Consider the following 16601-nt stretch of genomic DNA (forward strand, 5'->3'; position numbering starts at 1 on the left):
TACACTTGCATCACGTCTCATAAGCTTGACAACACATTGTGTCCAATATTTTTCACAAAGATAAACGATAAAAGTCACTTTCTGACCATCTCTTCAGGATGTGACGTTTTTATTAAAGTGGGTCCATTTTGACAACGTCTTCTCCCTGTCATTGTTGTACCGGTAGTTTTTAGCGCTTCCATCGCGAGTCTACTGACATATATAATTTACAACTGTGCGCTACTTTAAATTAGAGATGGCAACAGCGAAAGAGGAATGCCCCACAACAAGAAGGAACTCCGTGGACTATGGCGTGAACTACAAAGGCAAACGCGCACACATTTCCGGGACTTTTGTAGATCCCAAATACTCATCAGCAGGTACAAATAGGTAATAATAGTTAGTTTTGCATGATATTGCAAAAACAAACCCAAATAATATGTCTCCCAATAGGTGTCATTTTGGGGTCCTTATACACACACATCATAATAATAACCGTATGCCCTAGTGTGTGAATGTGAGTATGAATGTTGTCTGTCTATCTGTGTTTGCCCTGCGATGAGGTGGTGACTTGTCCAGGGTGTACCCTGCCTTTTGCCCAGTGCAGCTGGGATAGACTACAGCACCCCCCGCTACCGCAAAAGGGACAAGAGGTAGAAAATGGCTGGATGGATGGATGTTTAAGTGCAGTACGTCTGACTACGGTAGCTGTAATGCTCTGCGTTCCATCAAGCGGTGTGGCTTTGTAGCTTTTCAAAGTCGTAACAAAACATGTTGACACATTTTTGAGTGCCGTGTGTAATGATCTATATCATCAATGAAACATCAAAGTTTTGGGGTTGCTTGCTTTCGGGTACTTGCTTGTGTCATTTATGGAACAGCCGTCAACTTGCAGTCCACACGTATCTCTTGTGTGACTGCCATCTACTGATCAGTGGTCACACTGGTACAAAATGTACCAAATAAAATTGCTTTGAGGTCGGTAAGCACAACCAGAAATAATATGTACATTAGGCGCATTGGGTAATAAGGCGCACTGTCGATTTTTGAGAAAAAAAAGAATATTTTAAGTGCACCATATAGTCCGAAAAATACAGTAAATATCCAACATATTGAATAAGAATTTAATTTTAAGTGTTGCTCTTCCATTTAGTCCATATTGGCTTGTTAAGACTGCTGTGATTTTGAAATTCACAAATATTTATTTATTTATTTATGTTCTAAATAAACCTGAGCTTGCATACACAACATACCAATCTCAAAGCATGTTCCAATAAGAGATATCACTTCAGAAATCAGTCTAGATCTGATTAGTCATTTTGTAGAAAGGCAAGATAATTGGTTAATCATGTTCCCTCATCGCCACTACGTGATTGGAATAGACTTTCTCCGCTCAGTCATTCTCTAGCCAGAGGAATTGCTAACACCAATTTAACCTCATGATACGGTACATTAATTGTGAGTGTGCAGGTCATGGTGTCAGGTAGGACACAACAACCTTCATGGTTGGCTGATGGATATTGCATAGATGTTGTCAGAGCTCATGTTCAGCATTTAGACAGAGAAGGTTTAAGATAAACTGCAGCACTCTGCAATTTAGGCAACCTGAGACGTCCCTAAAGCAACTGTTCTTGATGAATCCTCACATTCGGAGGATTAAAGGTCTCATCAGTAGTTAAATCCGAGATAATAGAACACACAGCGGTCATTTAATTCACTTCTGACTCTTGCATCACAATACAATAATGTTTCAACTTCTATTGATTTTGCTTGCTTGATGAACACCGGGAAATCAAAATGGGCAAAGTTAAGCCGCATGCAGGCTTGGATTAATTCACTACCCTCGGAGGTATTCCCTGGACAGAGGAGGGCTAGAGAGATTAGAGATTGGTCTGTAATCCAGTGCGGCAGATTATCACGTTCATCCTGCTGTACCCATCACCTCGCACACCCACAAATCACACAATCCCCTAGATTACATTGCGAAGGCTGGTGAGGAAGCTGCAAGTGCCCAAAAGGATAAAGACTTGACATTAGAGAGAGGAGGTGGGAAGACGACACACATGATTGATGGATAGCTATTTGCTTGATGGATGGCTAACATAAGCACTATTTGCACAAATGTGTTGAATCTGAGTAATTACTGACGTCAAAATGTTTTTTTAGAAATTAGGGCTGTCAAAGTTAATGCGTTAAGTCATGTGATTAATCACAAATAATTATTGGATTAATCATGTATAGACATAGGTAGAATGTATAATTTATTTTGACTACACATGCTCTGCGGATGGTTATAAATTGTTATACAGTCAGTGATCAATTAGGTCAATGCGAAGCTCCGTGCAAAGATGAGTGAGGACATTCTTGACTGGTGTGCAAGAGGGGATAGAAAAAAGGAAGACAGTGGGCGAAAGTGCGAGGACAAGAGGGGGATACGACCGAGAGACAACAAAAACAACAACAGAACAACATCAGCAAATACGATATGTACAAATATGATTTTGAAAAATTATAGCAAAGAAGCAGTTAGTGAAGTAAATATGAATACCGTAGTAATGACAATGAACATTATTGTACTAAAAATGGAGCAATACAAATACCAATGGAAATACCACTTTTGACAATAAATAATAATACATATTACCTTTATTATCGACAAAATAATTGTTACTAATGCAACAATACGTATATGTAATGAAAACTTGAATTACAAAAAAAAGCAGATACATGGAGGGGAGTAAAAAGAAGCAAACCATATTAACCAGTACATTGTTATAGTAAAAATAGGTTAAGCTTTATCAGTGTGCTGTCTTTTACCCAGTTTCCCCAGGGAGGAACAACGTTAATATATGTTTGATGAAACGTGATCATATGCATAAGTATATTTATGCATATGTCCTTGTATATGTACATTATGTGTATATGTATAATTGTACAGTGAATGTACTTTTGGATGTATGTACCGTGAGTGTGTATGTATTTACTGTATTTGTGTATGTATGTGGGAGCATATGTACTTGTGTATGTGCGTAAGTACCTATGCACAAATGTATGTATTAATGTATGAATAATTGTGTATGTGTGTAGGTACAGTATGTGTGTTTGTATGTACAATATATTTGTCTCACAGTATGTGTGGGAGCCAAAGTGCTTCTCAAGTAAACAAGCAATGGTAACACATTACATAAATCACATTATGAAAATAATTTATTTTATGTCAAAAAGGAGAGGACTTAAAGGCCTACTGAAATGATTTTTTATTTATTTAAACAGGGATAGCAGATCCATTCTATGTGTCATACTTGATCATTTCGCGATATTGCCATATTTTTGCTGAAAGGATTTAGTAGAGAACATCGACGATAAAGTCCGCAACTTTTGGTCGCTTATAAAAAAAAGCCTTGCCTGTACCGGAAGTAGCGTGACGTCAAAGGTTGAAAGGCTCCTCACATTTCCCCATTGTTTACACCAGCAGCGAGAGCGATTCGGACTGAGAAAGTGACGATTACCCCATTAATTTGAGCGAGGATGAAAGATTCGTGGATGAGGAACGTGAGAGTGAAGGACTAGAGTGCAGTGCAGGACGTATCTTTTTTCGCTCTGACCGTAACTTAGGTAAAAGGGCTCATTGGATTCCACACTTTCTCCTTTTTCTATTGTGGATCACGGATTTGTATTTTAAACCACCTCGGATACTATATCCTCTTGAAAATGAGAGTCGAGAACGCAAAATGGACATTCACGGTGACTTTTATCTCCACGACAATACATCGGTGAAGCACTTTAGCTACGGAGCTAACGTGATAGCATCGTGCTTAAATGCAGATAGAAACAAAAGAAATAAGCCCCTGACTGGAAGGATAGACAGGAGATCAACAATACTACCAAACACTGGACCTGTAACCACACGGTTAATGCTGTGCCGCCTGTCGAAGCTTAGCAATGCTGTTGCTAACGACGCCATTGAAGCTAACTTAGCTACGGGACCTCGTCAAAGCTATGATAAAAACATTAGTGCTCCACCTACGCCAGCCCTCATCTGCTCATCAACACCCGTGCTCACCTGCGTTCCAGCGATCGACGGCGCGACGAAAGACTTCACCCGATCATCGATGCGGTCGGCGGCTAGCGTCGGATAGCGCGTCTGCTATCCAACTCAAAGTCCTCCTGGTTGTGTTGCTGCAGCCAGCCGCTAATACACCGATCCCACCTACAGATTTCTTCTTTGCAGTCTCCATTGTTAAAGGGGTGCTTTGAGTAACAGACAAGTTTGGACCCCAGTGTTCTCTGTTTGACAACAAAGTCAAAATTTCAATGCAAGGATCTGTGTGTGTTTATAGTGGTCCAAGTTCTGTGTTTTGTAAATTTGCCGCAAAAAGGTTTGTCTTACAAGTTTTTTAACATAATTTAGGGCCTAAAATTATGTCATTCCCGGACTGGATTTGCCCCCTGGGCCACAGGTTGAATAGCCCTGCCCTAGACAGATCATTTAGAATGTTTTTATTGCCATGACAGGGCAATTAATTTGCTTTAATAACATGTTGTTTTTAAACATTATGCTCTATTAAACAGCTTAACGCAAAAAGGTTGTAAACCCGCTTTAGAAGATTGCCAGATTTTATTTTTGTAGGAAAACCTAATTTGTATTTCTGCTCTAGGGGCACTTGCATTCAGAGGGGGGATCTATGCCATGTTTAGATACCAGTTTCATGCATTAATAACACAAAATGTAGATTGTTACGATCATGGTTTTGATTGTCAAAGATGTTTGATAATGTAAAATGTGATATTTCTACCGTAATAATTGCTTCTGATATTCTATACATTACATGTAGTACAAGTTAATAGTCTTCTAATCTGCATAGCAATATTTTAACCTTCTCTATTTATTCATAAAATGTAAGCTTCAGCCTGCAAAACATTTTGTAATTGTGGTCTATCAGTCAAAACAGGTTATAAAAAACATGTACACTTTATTTCAGTCTGCCAGAAAACATTTATTTGGGTAGAAATATCACATAATGACAATACAAAACATCTATAACAAAACATGATCGTAATATAAGATGCATTTTAGTTAGACCAGTGTGTGATGGAATGAGAAGAGAATTGACATGTTTTGACAAACGTCTCCTATCAAAGTGACTCTATACTTTCTCTCTACTGTCTTTTTTCTGAGCTTTTATTCCTGTTTACTAAAGAAGTTATTGTAACAGTCTACATTTTATGTTATTAATACAAGCAGCAGAGCGCACCAGCAGGCGTTTGCTCCAATGATGGCGCTTAAAGGTAAAATGGTATTTTCTCGTCGGTAGAATGACTTGCCATGGCTTTGGATCTGAGATTTCCATAATGCCCCCCCACCCCCTTTCTTTTTGCATGTTTGCTCGCTATTTTCGAGTTTGTGGCTCAATAGTAACTGGACGCCTTTAAATTACCCCACGCTACGGAATGGACCAAGGGTCCAAAAGGTGTCAGGACGCGTGCCCATTAATCTCGTGTAAAAAAACATATTGCTGTTAAAGGAACTTATAATTAACGCGTTATCGCAGTTTTTCCTTTTTTTTTAATATTCTATGCTTTCCATAGTTTCCACAAATCTCCAGAAGCCCTTCATCGTCCTTTACATCCTTTTAAAAGTAATTCTAATTATTATTAAATGAATTACCACTCAACCCATGATAATCAAGTTCAGGCTGCTGAGCGTGATGTGTGTGACAGTGCACAGGATTTTTAATATTTCTTCAGCTGACATACACATTGGCAAATTAAAATAGCATAGGTGCAGCACAGAGCGTAAGCTGATGTGCCTCGAGAAGAAATGTTCTGTCTCCCTTAATTAGTTTGCGAATACTATTTTACTCACTTGGGAGCAGCCAGATATATTAATGACATGAAATGATATAAACTGACATTCAGTGGGAGCATATTGCTTTATCAAGTGATGATGAATACAGAGCTTGAGGAATGCCACCTGAGCCAAAGCAATGGTTGCACGAAGTCAATGCCAAATTTTTCTTTTCACTCTCGTGTGGTTGGAAAATGAGTGCAGACTAGAAAGTGACAGAGAGAAGGGCTCTTAAAGTGCACATCAATATTCCGTGCAGAGAGAAATTAGAGGCGAGTGTGAGCAGTGTGTTCGAGAACGTGTACATACTCTCTGTATGTGGGAAAATGAAACGAGTATGTCGGTGAGAGAGAGAGATGGTTGTGCAAATGCCGATGGACTACTCTGTGTTACACTGATCTCATTGATTTTCTCACGCTGAGATACATTCTCAGGATGTAACTGCTACACACATGCACACACACGCACATAGCCCCACCTGCACCAGTATTCCGGCAGATCATTTAGGGGAACCCATGCTTCAAGTTGAGAAAGCATTAGCATCAACCTGTCTGTTGCTACTCACGCTGAATTTAAATCACTCACTGAGAAATCCAGCATTGAATCGTGGGACCTTTTTAAGGACCTGTCCACAGGTTAAGTATTGTATTTTTTAATCATTTCATCCACGTGTCAACGACGTTATGGTTGTCCTTCAAATACACTACCGTTCAAAAGTTTGGGGTCACATTGAAATGTCCTTATTTTTGAAGGAAAAGCACTGTACTTTTCAATGAAGATAACTTTAAACTAGTCTTAACTTTAAAGAAATACACTCTATACATTGCTAATGTGGTAAATGACTATTCTAGCTGCAAATGTCTGGTTTTTGGTGCAATATCTACATAGGTGTATAGAGGCCCATTTCCAGAAACTATCACTCCAGTGTTCTAATGGTACAATGTGTTTGCTCATTGGCTCAGAAGGCTAATTGATGATTAGAAAACCCTTGTGCAATCATGTTCACACATCTGAAAACAGTTTAGCTCGTTACAGAAGCTACAAAACTGACCTTCCTTTGAGCAGATTGAGTTTCTGGAGCATCACATTTGTGGGGTCAATTGAACGCTCAAAATGGCCAGAAAAAGAGAACTGTCATCTGAAACTCGCCAGTCTATTCTTGTTCTTAGAAATGAATGCTATTCCACAAAATATTTTGGGTGACCCCAAACTTTTGAACGGTAGTGTATATATTTTTAGAGTGGATTCCAGAGTGGGAATTACATACAGTAACATACAGTATATGCTAACAGACAAAATTCTCCAAAATTATGTGCAGTGTTGGCAATATTAGCATTCCTGTTTGTAAACCATTCTTCAATGACACATTTTGAAATTTAAATTAATTTTCAAGAAGTCATCATGAAAGATTTGATGAAAACTGACAAGGTCAAAATTATTACACTCCTTGTAAGTTTGAGCTTTAAAAACACACCTGAGCACTCAATTAGGTTTGGACCACATCCAAGCAGTAAATGTACACTGATTCTTATGAAAGAGACCCAAGAAGCAGTATTGGTATCAATAGACCACTTGATGGACAGAGACTCTGGAGCTACTCCAAAATGTTGTTGAGTGTTATTATAATGCCAAAAAGTATGGATAACAGTTTGGATCTTATATTGAAGATAGTAGAAAATCAAATCCAATCAAATCAAAAATCTATTAATATGTTAATACAGGATCTAGTATCACTGAACTGGGATATGATTTATAATGAAAAAGATGTGGACAGTGCGTATAATATATTTTTGGAAATATTTAAGTCAAAGTATGATAAACATTGTCCAATCAAAGAATACAACAAAACAAGAGCATATGATAACTGCCCATGGTTAACGAAAGGTTTGCAAAATTCTTATAAAAAGAAAAATGCATTATACAGGAATTTTATTAGACAGAGAACCAAAGAAGCTGAGGATAAATATAAAAAATATAAAAATAAGTTAATCAATGTTATAAGGATAAGTAAGAAAGAATACTACAAGAATAAACTAGAGCGTAATAAAGATAATATAAAAGGGATATGGAACATATTAAACAGTATAATAAGAGATGGTGTCAAACAAAACAGCTTACCTAAATATTTCAAAGAAGATGATATTGAAAATTGCAATATGGAGGAGGTGGCAGATCGCTTCAATCACTTTTTTGTTAAAGTAGGCCCTGATCTAGAGAGTAAAGTTATGGATCGAGGGGTGGAAGGGGAGCATATGGGGGATCTGGTGAAGAGAAATCCATGCTCAATGTTCCTTGAGAGAGTCGAAGAGAAGGAAATATTGGACATAGTAAAAAACTGTAAAAACAAACAATCAACATATTTTAATGATATTGACATGTCATTGGTCAAACTGGTCATTGAGGGGATTTCTAAGCCACTTACTCACATATGCAATTTATCGTTTCAAACCGGTTCATTTCCAAATCAAATGAAAATAGCAAAGGTCATTCCACTGTATAAAAATGGGAGCAAACACCTCTGCACAAACTACAGACCTGTCTCACTACTGCCTCAATTTTCAAAAATATTGGAGAAACTATTTAATAGCAGATTACATTAATTCCTGGAAAATATAATGTACTCTCAGAGAGTCAATATGGTTTTAGAACTAAAAGATCAACTTCTCAGGCATTGATGGAACTCTCAGAGAGTCAATATGGTTTTAGAACTAAAAGATCAACTTCTCAGGCATTGATGGAATCCATTGAAAGAATCACAGACGCAATTGATAATCATCAATATGCAATTGGCATCTTCATTGACCTCAGAAAAGATTTTGACATTATCAATCACAATATATTAATTAATAAACTGGAGAAAATTGGTATAAGATTTATGGCAGTAGACTGGATAAAAAGCTATTTGGACAGACGGAAACAGTTTGTGAAGCTGGGAAACCATAGATCAAATTGCTTGGACATTGCTTGTGGAGTCCCCCTGGGGTCAGTATTGGGACCAAAACGTTTTATACTGTACATAAATGATATTTGCCAAGTATCCAAGTTGCTGTCTATGGTACTTTTCGCAGATGACACTAATGTATTTTGCTCTGGTGATGATCTAGATTCATTACAAAAGAACATAAATGAAGAGTTGTATAAACTGAAATTATGGTTTGACTGGAACAAATTATCTTTGAATGTGAGTAAGACCAAGTTTATGTTCTTTGGCAGGTTCAGGTTAAACACACAGTTAAATATAGAAATTGATGGGGTGGCTATTGAGCAAGTGCACAAAATCAAATTCCTTGGTGTAACAATTGACGACAAGCTCAGCTGGAAAGCACATATTACACATGTCAAATACAAAGTAGCAAGAAGTATAGCAGTCATAAACAAAGCAAAGCAGGTTCTGGATCATAAGTCACTCCACACTCTCTACTGTTCTTTAGTCTTGCCATACTTAAACTACTGTACTGAAGTCTGGGGTAACAATTACAAAAGTTTGTTACAGTCACTAATCATTTTACAAAAAAGAGCAGTAAGGATCATTCACAAGGTCGGCTATCTGGAACACACCAATCCACTATGTCTACAGTCTGAATTATTAAAATTCACCGACATTGTCTCATATCAAACAGCAATAACTATGTACAGGGCTAGGAAACATTTGTTACCACTGAACATTCAAAACATGTTTAGTGAACGTGAGGGGGGGCATAGTTTGAGGAGAGAACTCAATTTTAAAATTCAGATGAGAAATTCCACCATGAAAAGTTTTCGCATTTCCATCACAGGTGTCAAGTTGTGGAACAATCTGAGCGAAGTACATAAGCAAAGTCCAAGCATCAATGTTTTTAAAAGAATGTACAAAAATATATTGTTCACAGGATATAGTGAACTGCACTAAGAGTCAGTAGGTTTGTATGTGTATGTATATGTATACTATGTATACACGCTGTTGTGTCACATTCATAGTTACTTGTTAAATGTATGTTGTATATATATATATATATATATATATATATATATATATATATATATATATATATATATATATATATATATATATATATATATATATATATATATGTGTACATACTTATATATGTATATGTATTTATATGACATAACATGTTTGTATACTATTATTATTATTATTAAGCATACAGTAAGTAATAAGAGGGGTGAGAGTACATAAGTTTTTACTTCTTCTCACTCCTTTTCGGATATGTTTACAATAATGTTTATTATAATGTACTGTTTCTTTTGCTTTTTATTATTACTATTATTATTATTATTATTATTGTTTTTGTTATTCATTCTTGAATGGCTTTTTTGTTGTTTTTTTCAAAATTTGTTGTTTTTGTTTTGTCTACATATTCGAAATAAACATGAATGAAATGAAATGAAATGAAAAGTAGACACTCCTCTTAAGGAGCAATGATACACTGCAATTTTGAGCCTCTCACAGTCCCTTAAAAAATCTGCGATGCATCTCTGCACAGCACCAAAAAATATATATTTTTGTCAAATATAAACCTGGGCGTCATCAAACACTCAACATTTCTAGAACTTTGTACAACAAAATAGTTTAAGAACACTACAAAGGTGATTTCTTATCCTCCTTACTTGATGTTTCACATTGTGAAGGCTCGTTGTGGACTTCATGGCCACCATCTAACAAAAACCTACTTGCTCTCATCTCACAGTGGCACATCAAAGCTTGACTGAAATTTTCCAGGCAGAATCTGAAACATGGTGATGACTTTTGAAAGTCAGTTCTCCAGTTTTATAAAATTAACTTCCGCTTTTTGACTGTATGGATGCTGCTTTTGTTTGGCAAAGGAAGGGCGAGGCCTTCAAAATCCTAAAAGTACTGTCCCAACAGTAAAAAGGATGGTGAGAGCATAATGCTGGGGGGCTGTTTTGCTGCTTCAGGCACGGAAGCCGTGTTTGGGTGCATGGGACCATAATAAAATAAATACATAAAGAATATCAATATTTTCAAGAATAACATCAATAAGTCTTCTATCAGTCTCAGGTTGTCTCATAGTTTGATCTTCCAGCAACACAACAACCTACAACATACATCAAAGTCTTGAACATTTTGAAAGGCACCAAAACAAAGTTTTATAGTGGCTCGTCAGAACCCAGTTCTCGATCCAATGGAGAATCTGTGGAGGTAGCTAAAGGTTAGGGTCTATGCTTCCAAGCCAAACATGTTATGCAAAATCAACTTTTCTTACAATTGGTGCATATTTTTGTGTATTTGGGATCTGCATAAGTCCCAAAAATTTGAAATCAAACCATGGAGGCTTGGCATAGATATTTCTAAAACAATCATAATTCCTCTTCATACTTTAGAATTTGCTCCATTTGTGACATTTTCCTAGGTGACCTCAACGGATAGCTCCATATATGGTAAAGTTTTATCCGAAGAGCTTTGCGTGAGTCAGCCATTGTAGTCAATAAGTTTCTCCTTCATCTCTAGCCTTTTGTTGTGGGGCAGACTGGCTCATACATGCACATGCATCCTCTGCTGTTGCCATTTCTAATACAAAGTAACATACAATTATACTTATGTCTGTCAGTAGATTTAATGTGAAGGCCTAAAAACTACACTGGAAAAAAATGCCCCTCTTAAAAAGAGTAAAAAAAAAGAAAATACAATCTATTTTTGCTATTAAGGAGCAATGGAACACGTCAAGATTTCTTGAAGTAAGACATTATATTTAAGCTTTAAAAACTCATCTTGAAATGAGCAATTAGAACTTATTATTAGCTTTACTTACTCATATTGTCAAGTATTATGTTTTATAAAGAACTTTTGATGCTCAGAAGTAGTATTATATTGCCTAAAAACATTCTTAAGTCTGGTTCTTATGTCTCACTGAAAACAATACTATTCAGGGGATTGTGACTTGTCTTAAGTTTGTTGAGATATTTTGACTAGAAATTAAAAACATACAGTATGCTTGGTGAGATGAGTTTTTCCAGTGTCTTCACGGCCACTCCAGAGAGTATGACGAGGTATTGTTTTTGTGACATACATAGACACCTGGTTTGCGCGTGATTGATTATTGTGAAGAAGCCCTGCGCAAGGGGTGATCCGCAGTCTTGACAGTGTGAGGGTTGACACAGTGGCATACCGAAGTAAGACGATTGTGCCGCCCGCACACCGCTCCAGCGGGATATTCTGCGTAGAAATATCAACCGCCCTTCCAAAACTGTGGTCCAGGAGGATTCTGTCAGGGATCTCACCCTTAGCCTTTGGTTTAAAAGCCTGTCCCACAAGGCAGCGGGAGGCAGAGACTTTTGAGGCGGTCTCTGCAAGCTATTTAACCCATAGCTGGGACCCTGACAGGTACTACCACCCCGGGTCAGGGTGGACTTGGGAGCAACGGTAACTGAGGGGTAACTCCACCTTCCCCAAAACTCCAGAACTCCCGAACTGGAGCCTCATCACCGGATGCAGTTTTGAGTCACACCCAGGACAGTGTACAACATGGCTGATGGGTAGAAGACACAGTCGAAGTGGATCAGGCACGTAAATAAGACCGCCCACAAAACGTTGCATCCTAAAGAGACGTCAGAACGTGGATTGAAGATGGTCTGTAAAATGTAATCTATGCAAAATTTTGACCGAAGAACCCCCATTACATGTTATGTAGACCACCACCTTGTGTGTTGATTGTGTTGGACCCAAGCAGGAATTAAGACCAGCCAGTATAACTTCACCTTTCAAGTCACACTGCATACGCTAAGTGTGGACACAGCAAAGAGCTCATCGTTACGTTCACTCCTCATCCAACAAAATCGGTCTTTTGTAGCCCAGGATTGTTTAACTTCAGCAGTGTGTCGTGGGAGCACCAGCGTGTGAGCGCAACTAGCCAGGCCAGCGGCTACGAGGCCTTCACAACCAGCGAGGCACGGAGGCGGTGAGGCCTGCACAACTGCGGCGACGTGGTTTGGCGAGGCCTGCCGCGACGAGCGACAGTGGCAGCAGCTACACTTAGGTGAGGGTGAGGCTTTGGTAGCAGCAGCAGGCCCAGCTGCTGCTACCAAGGATTGGGCCAAAGACGATGCTTTCGGCCGAGGACAGTGAGGAGCTAAGGAGAGCGCTTGAGTTCCTTACGGCTGAGATGTCAGCTGTCAAGAAACACGTTGGAAACAATAATGCGGCTGGTGGAGGAGGTGCAATACCTACGCGTCCAGAACGACGAAAAAGACAAAAAAGTGTGAGAACTAACAGAGTGGAGGAACTGGAGCAGTACACTCGGATGAACGACATCATCTTGACCGGGCTCCGCATTAGGCCACCCACGTTTGCACGGGCGGCGGGTACCAACATTGTAGGGGAGCCGGGAAAACAAGATGCCAACTCCACGGAGCAGCAAGTGGCCGCATTTACTGGATCTGGAGCAGCAAGTGGCCGCATTTACTGGAACTGGACATTAACAACATCGAAGCTTGCCGTCCACTAAGCAGAACAAAATAAGGATCCACTCCATCAATAATAATCATGTTCTTCAACAGGAAACATAAGTCTGCATTACTGAAACAAGGAAAAAATATCAAAAGAACAGAAGTTTGTATAAATGAATGCTTAACAAAAACCAAATTGGAATTATATTTATCCAAAATTGATTTTTAAATAAACATGTTTTAAGCTATCTTCATGCTTACTCGCTGCATATTTTTGATGTGTCATACATCAGCAGCCAAGAGGAGCTTTCGCAACCTTTAACCTGTTTTGGAAAGGTTTTGATATATATTTTTTTAAACAAATAACAGATTGCTAGAATCAGTTTTATTTGGGAATTGTGTTGAATCGAGAATCGATTCTGAATGGAATTGTCACCCCAAGAATCACAATCGAATCATGAGTTTTCCTGAATCCCCTACTTTTGGCGTTACTGTGTTAGTATTTCCTACTGTTTAGAGTTGTGTGCACTGCATGCTAGTTATTTAATCATAATTACTATTGATAGTAGGCAATATTTGGACACTTGAAACAATACGTAAACAGACTACCATATGCGGGAAATTTTCCAATCAATTTACAGTCTATTAGCGATTGGATCATTCCTTCCTTCATAACATAACGTAACAGAGATATGACAAGACGAGAAATATGGTAGAAAGAACATGGATGCTGGTTCACAACACACGTAGATACTGTAGTCCAGGGCTATGCAACTGGCAACCTGGGGGCCAAATCGGGAATGACACCATACATGCCCCCCGAGTTCAGTTCAAAACTTGGTTTAAAAACATTTTTTGCTGCAAATTCCGCAAAACACTAGAGTGCTCCTGTTGCATAGAGGAACTTGGACCACTGTGAACACATTTATATTGACATTTTAACCTTGCTAGCAAACATACAACACTGGTGTCCAAACTTGTGATTCACTGTGTTAGTATTTCCTACTGTTTAGAGTTGTGTGCAATGCATGCTAGTTATTTAATCATAATTACTATTGATAGTAGGCAATATTTGGACACTTGAAACAATACGTAAACAGACTACCATATGCGGGAAATTTTCCAATCAATTTACAGTCATTTAGCAATTGGATCATTCCTTCCTTCATAACATAACGTAACAGAGATATGACAAGACGAGAAATATGGTAGAAAGAACATGGATGCTGGTTCACAACACACTTATATACTGTAGTCCAGGGCTATGCAACTGGCAACCTGGGGGCCAAATCGGGAATGACACCATACATGCCCCCCGAGTTCAGTTCAAAACTTGGTTTAAAAACATTTTTTGCTGCAAATTCCGCAAAACACTAGAGTGCTCCTGTTGCATAGAGGAACTTGGACCACTGTGAACACATTTACATTGACATTTTAACCTTGCTAGCAAACATACAACACTGGTGTCCAAACTTGTGATTCACATAACTGCGGCATTCCTTAAGGCACCCCTTTAAGTCTCATTCTTTTTGGCAGTTACAAAATGTTTTCGTAATGTGATTTATGTAAGTAATGTGTTACGAAAGCATATTTACTTCAGATGCGGTCAGTATTAATTTGTTCAACTACTTAAGTTATACTAGTAGTGATCCTCCAGGATCCATCTTAGGTCCTTTTTTTTCATCATTTGGGCTTTTCAACTGGTGACCTGCAGTTCAGTTAAAAAACTTGTGAAAGATATCCAGCTGATTTTTTTTTAAAAACACTAGAGCGATATCAGAGGTGATGTTTGACTAGCTTATTTGTAGAAGGTCCTTACAAACAGCTGAACACTCCTGTAAATCTCACAAATTACTCAAATTAAATGTCTACTGTAAAATATGCTGGTTCTCAGGCAATTACAAAATAAGACTAATAGTGAAGGGAGAAGTCTGACCCCCACCGCCCGTTCCTTAGCTATCTGGAAATGGGGGCCCCCAAAACAATTTAAACAATTTAGTTGCATAACCCTACTCTAGTCACAATGAGCATAACAGGTGGTTGTCAAACTTGACTGATGTTTAACAAGTCCTAGGCTTGAGGAAGTGGTTATGTGTAGTTCTTGACCACACATGGCATGGTATGTATGGCACTGCTTCCATGGAACTTCGAGAGGTGAATTCTTAGTCTGCTATGCATGTTGTCCTTCTGTGGCTTCTTCAGTATTTGCTTTATGCTTACCAAATGATAGTTAGATAGGAATTTGTCTTATCAACTAGAATCCCAACATTGCACACCAAATTTTGACCACACAACGCATACCCTCATGAGAACGATGTTCATTATTGATCGGCCCGCTGGAAAAATTCTTGGTACTCTCAATGGTCAATCTGTCTTCGTCATTGTCTTTGTTGATGAACAAATTATTATTTATCTGTTCTATAACAAAACTAACACTTCACGACTGTGGGGGTAAGACTGATTAATGGTTTTACATTGCTCTTGTCATTAATTACTGAGAAATATTGATACATTATTTAATTTAATTATAAACAATGTATTCTGCTTATCCACTCCTTTCTGTGTAAAACATTTCACCTTACTACATTTAGAGATTAAAACACATTCACAGGTAAATTATGCAATACTTCAAAAAATACAAGAACCGAGACTCAGATTTCCCTCGCCCGGACGCGGGTCACCGGGGCCCCCCTCTGGAGCCAGGCCCGGAGTTGGGGCACGAAGGCGAGCGCCTGGTGGCCGGGCCTGTCCCCATGGGGCCCGGCCGGGCACAGCCCGAAGAGGCAACGTGGGTCCCCCCTCCAATGGGCTCACCACCCATAGCAGGGGCCATAGAGGTCGGGTGCAATGTGAGCTGGGCGGCAGCCGAAGGCAGGGCACTTGGCGGTCCGATCCTCGGCTACAGAAGCTAGCTCTTGGGACGTGGAACGTCACCTCGCTGGGGGTGAAGGAGTCCGAGCTGGTGCGCGAGGTGGAGAAGTTCCGGCTAGACATAGTCGGACTCACTTCGACGCACAGCAAGGGCTCTGGAACCAGTTCTCTCGAGAGGGGATGGACTCTCTTCCACTCTGGCGTTGCCGGCAGTGAGAGGCGACGGGCTGGGGTGGCAATTCTTGTTGCCCCCCGGCTCAGAACCTGCATGTTGGAGTTCAACCCGGTGGACGAGAGGGTAGCTTCCCTCCGCCTTCGGGTGGGGGGACGGGTCCTGACTGTGGTTTGCGCTTACGCGCCTAACAGCAGCTCAGAGTACCCACCCTTTTTGGATTCACTCGAGGGAGTACTTGAGGGTGCTCCCCCGGGTGATTCCCTCGTTCTACTGGGGGACTTCAACGCTCATATTGGCAACGACAGTGAAACCGGGAGAGGC

At 39.3% G+C, this 16601-nt stretch overlaps 1 protein-coding gene across 2 annotated transcripts in view; it reads left to right on the forward strand.

Moving 5' to 3' along the window:
* The window catches only part of tenm1 (teneurin transmembrane protein 1), a 480926-nt gene that overhangs the window by 235007 nt on the left and 229318 nt on the right, over window positions 1–16601 (forward strand). The window lies entirely within an intron of this gene.

Source organism: Entelurus aequoreus, linkage group LG04, assembly GCF_033978785.1.
Source record: "Entelurus aequoreus isolate RoL-2023_Sb linkage group LG04, RoL_Eaeq_v1.1, whole genome shotgun sequence".
Lineage (NCBI taxonomy): Eukaryota > Metazoa > Chordata > Actinopteri > Syngnathiformes > Syngnathidae > Entelurus > Entelurus aequoreus.